Source organism: Bos javanicus, chromosome 11 (assembly GCF_032452875.1).
Source record: "Bos javanicus breed banteng chromosome 11, ARS-OSU_banteng_1.0, whole genome shotgun sequence".
NCBI classification, from domain to species: Eukaryota; Metazoa; Chordata; class Mammalia; order Artiodactyla; family Bovidae; genus Bos; species Bos javanicus.
Window position 1 is genome coordinate 20,980,368 of NC_083878.1, and position 4,901 is coordinate 20,985,268.

General features: G+C 43.9%; 1 long non-coding RNA gene across 1 annotated transcript; it reads left to right on the forward strand.

Annotated features, from left to right (window-relative positions):
* The first annotated feature begins 3,370 nt into the window (after positions 1-3,370).
* LOC133256514 (uncharacterized) lies at positions 3,371-4,901 on the forward strand. The gene is made up of 3 exons (XR_009739233.1): positions 3,371-3,864; positions 4,118-4,271; positions 4,728-4,901. It is a non-coding gene; the product is annotated as an uncharacterized LOC133256514 (long non-coding RNA).

A 4,901-nucleotide genomic window follows, 5' to 3' on the forward strand; every position in this document is an offset into this window, starting at 1 on the left:
AAACAGCCCAGGGCTTGTCAGTCAGTCCCAGATCAGGAAGGCAACTGGGGACAAGGCCCTGGCAAAAAGGCCTGGGAGGTTTACCAAAGCAGGCATCCAGAAGAGAGGTTTCCCCTCCCAGGTCACATCGGTGAGGCTGGACACCGCAGTCTGTAATTTCATCACAGGCCAGAACCAGATTCCTGATACATAGTAAGAATTCCAGGACAGCACACACGAGGCAGCAGCTGGGCTGTCAGCCTCGGGCTAGAGCAAAGTAGGGCCTGGGTCGGGGTGGGGGGTGGGGGGAGGGAGGGGCAACTCCCCAGCCCTCCCACTCCTCCCCTGCTTCCCCCGCCAAAGCCCCCTCCCCACCCTCTTCCTTCTCTTTGTACTCATGAATGCCAGCCCACTCAAGGCAGACATTTGAGAGACTACTGCCAACTTCGAGCAACTTCAACACCTGCTGGGATTGATGAAAAAAAATATTGCTAACAAATGACCCTTTTCTGTGTCTGCTTTTAATAGATGAAAGATTTACAAAATCATAATTAGTCTCCTTCAGCAGTTGGTGTGGCCAAGATAAACCACATCAAATTATTTGCCAACTTAGTTCCTGTAGACTAGAGGATAAACAAGTCCCTTTTTCTCCACCTCCTTCTCTGTTTCTTCTTTTAGCTTTTTAAAATAAAGTATACATTGTCAGGACTTTTCACAGCCAAAAGTCAGTTTGCCACTTCCATTCCATGCAGAAATTTTTGCTGTGGTTTATTTATTTTTATGGCTGTATGACATTTCTTGGCAATGTCCATTCACAATGTTTTCATCCGTTTTTCTTTCACTGGACATTTAGGTTGTTCTGGGTTTTTTCCTCTTTCAAATAATTCTGCAAAGTATTCTTCTGTGTGTCTCCTTTATGCACATGTGGGGAAGTCTAAAGATGGGTAAGCACTTCCTCATCATTTCTAAATGAGTAATCACTATACTGTCCAAAATGGTCGCCTGAATTTACCCTCCCACCAACAGCACACGTGTTCTTGTCGCTTCACATCTTCCCCAATACTTCAGCAAATGTTTTTGGTTTTCACCAATCTTTTAAGTATCAAAAGTTTCTTCTGTGGCTCAGTGCTGAAGAATCCATCTGCCAAACTGGAGAGGCAGGTTCAATCCCTGGAAGAGCCTCTGGAGAAGGAAATGGCAACCCATTTCCTTGCCTGGAAAATCCCATAGACAGAGGAGCCTGGCAGGCTATCTTAGTATTAAATAGTACTGGTTTCCTGTAACTTACATTTTCCTGACTAGTAGTGAGGTTGGGCATCTTTTCATGTAAGTATTGACTTTTTAGATTTCTTCAATGGATTGCCTGTTTTCATCTTTTGCCTACATATCTATGGAGTTGTTTCTTTTTACCTCATCAATCTGTAGTTTACTTGTTTTTACATATACATTCTGAATACCAATCTTGTTTTTTTAGATTTTTTTTTATGTGGACCATTTTTAAAGTCTTTATTGAATTTATTACAATCTTGCTTGTTTCATGTTTTGGTTTTTTGGCTGCGAGACATGTTGGATCCTAGCTCCCCAACCAAGGACTGAACCTCCACCACTGCCTTGGAAAGTAACGTCTTAACCACTGGACCACCAGGAAAGCCGCACTCCTCTATGACTTTATAGGTTATGTCTGCTCAGGCCCTCCGAGAAGCAGACACCAAGAAGGAATTAGAAGTGAAGACAATTACTGGGATCACAAAGAGTTGGACATGACTTAGCGACTAACATGTTAACTTTTTTTACTTTCAATGCTCTGAAAGGTAATGGGACAAAGAGCAGGAGTGGCTGGGAAGACCCTTCAGATCCCAATGCAGATCTTGCTACCTGTGATGGCAGAGAGAAGAAAGGAGGATTGGGTAGGAAGAGACTTCGTCTGCAGGGAGTTCTGAGGTCTCCATCCAGCTAACAGAGAGCCTCAGAAGAAAGTTTGCCTTTTATTTATTTATTTTTTTTTTTTTTTGAAAGTTTGCCTTTTAAAGGAAACCAATGCTGGACAAGAATGGCTCAGCTTGAGTCCCCCGACCATGCGCAGTTGGGCCAGGGAGAGCATGGTCTCGGTCTGAACACTGGTGGATCTAGAAGGTGCGGCAGCCACAGGCTGTCAGCCAATCACACACCTGGCAGGCGCCTCTCTCCTGAAGGGAGACCAAGCACCCCTTATAGCTATCCCCTTGCCAACATCTTCTCCCAGATCATACTTGACTATTTTTTATTTTTGCCTTATGGCGTCTTTTGATGAGAAGGAGCTTTACACTTGAATGCTGATAAATTTATCACTATTCTTTATAGTTTGTCCTGCTGTGTTTTCAGGTATTACTGTTTACTCTCTGATCCTGAGAGTTTTCTATATTTTCTCCTAGATGTCCTAAAATCCTGCTTTTCAAATTTTTCACCTCTAATTAAATGGGTTGTGTTTGGTTTTGTTTCTCTACATGGGTTACTGAATTCCCAGCATCATTTTTTGAATAATTCATCCTTTCTCTACAGATTTGCATGTTGTCTCTGTCATACATCAAGCCTTCATACGCACAGGAATCTGCCTGGGGGCCCTCTATTCTGTTCCACAGGCCTATTTGTCTCCTTCTGGGCTAATACCACACCACTTTAATAAGTCTGATAAGGCAAGTGACTCATCTTGGTTTTTTTCAAAATTTCATAGGTATTTTGGCCCTTTGCTTTTTTGAAGCAATGTTAGAATCATCTTACCAAGTTACACAAAATATCCTGTCTGGATTTTTATAATTTCTAGATTAATTTAGGGAGAATTAAAATCTTTTAACAGTGAATCTTCATATCATGAACATGCCTCATCTCTCTAGCAAAGAATACCTAAGTAAGTGAAGTTTTGTAATTTTCTTCATAGAGATCATACATATATCTCATTGGATTTATTCCTGGCCCCTCATAGCTTTGTTTCTTATAAATGTTCACTTTAAAAGTTTTTGTTTCCTAACTGACTGGTTATAAAAATCAATTTCGATTTTGATAAAAATTTTGGATAAAAATCCAAATTGATTTTTATATCACGAGCTTCTATATAGCAACTTTGATGTCTTCTCTGATAAACTGAGGCTCTTTTTCACACATCTCTAGGAAATCAGGATCCTTCTGTACTCAAAGAAAACCCATCAGCAGATTATCTAAGCAGGCCAAGCTGGGGGAAAGGCCATTTGCTGACTCCCCTGGCTAAACGGCACCGCCTCCTTCTGGAGACCTTGCCAGCAAGACAGAACTCCCAGGGAGAGTTGCTTTAGATCAAGCAAGGTTCTGGACAGAGTGGCCTAGCTTGAGGTCAGCGTTACTGTTACAGAACAAAATGATCCCCAAGCAAAAAGCTCAGCGCCAACTGGGTTAGACAGGGGGCTGCTGGGGTGACCTGATTAGAGGATGGCATCTCTTGATTGGCCACATCTGCTCTGTCCTTCCACTCTCCCTACTTGGAGAGGCCTTAGGGATATCAGAAAGCAGGCCAGGAGGAGGCGGCAGCCTGTACCATGAAAGGGAGTTAGAGCAAAGCCTGCCACTGCCGACCCTTCACCCCCACTCAGCTTCCAAGCTGTTCCCCAATCAGGTTCCATTCCACCCGGCCCAACTGCTGGAGGGCAGTTAGGCAGCTTTGAGAGCCCAGTGTGGGACAGGAAATGTATTCTGTGGACACTTGGCTTTGGGGTCATCCTAAACAGATACTGGAGTCCATGGCCATACTACCCTGAACATGCCCAATCTTGTCCAAATAGATACTGGAGAAGGAAAGAGAGAGAGAAAGAAGTGACACCCACTGGGTGGACACAGGCCTCTCACCTGTCTCAGCTGTCTCCACAAAACAGTCCTGAGGTGGGTGTCTTCTAGAGGTCCCACTGTCTCTTCTCCCATTTCTCCATGGGCTACTTGAGTGTACAGGCTTCTGATGACTTCGTGAGAAGCCTAGGTTTTACTTCTATATCCATCTGTATCCAAAGTGTAAGCCAGTGGGGCACAGTGAGAAATGGATAAATGCTGAGTCAGACAGACCTAAGTTCTAGTCTCCGAGGGATCCCAGGTATGGTGCAGTCAACTCCCCTAAGCTCTGATTTTTCCCTCTGTTTAGGGAAGAAGAAAGTATCTTCTTTGTAGGATGGCTGAGATCATTAGACTGAATCACATACATCGCTACCGAGCAGATGCCGTATAAAGCTGTATGCTTCCTTGCAAGGTCCTTTAGGAAATTGCTGAATCACTTCTCAAGTTTAAGGGGGTGTAAGGTATGTGCCAATTCTCCAGGGAACCAAGAAACATGAGTTCTACTGAAATGAGCATTTTCAGCCTCACAACAATTGCATTAGGTAGAGTGCATGTTATAGCCACACTGTAAATGAAGAAACCGAAGTTCAGAGGAGCAGTGTGACTCCCGAAATCAGAGGCAGGACATGGCAGAGCAGAGATAAGAAGCCGAGTCCTTCCTGGAGCCTTTGCTGCCCAGGCCCCACCCAGTTATTTCCCTTCCCAGCTCCTGGCCACCAGGTCCCAGACCTCAGGTAACCCCATGGCTTTTAGCTGAGCTCCAGTGCAGACCTGACCTCTCTTTATCAGATGACAAGGATTTCAATTGCCAGGAGCAAGAGTTCCCTGACTCACATGACCCTTCCAGTCTCTAGTATTTTCCTGCAAACAAGAATCCACTGAAAGGCTATTGTTCTTCTTGCTTTTGCTTTTCCTAGGAACTGCCATTCTGTGTAAGGCCCAGGAGCTGGAAAGCACAATCAGATAAAGGTAGAGAGGAAAGAGGGAACAAAAGAGGGGCAAGAGAGGCTATTGATAGGAATCAGCAAATCATTATTTAAACAGAAAATGATTGTTCTTATTACCTATTGCCTTTATTATAATAACCTATG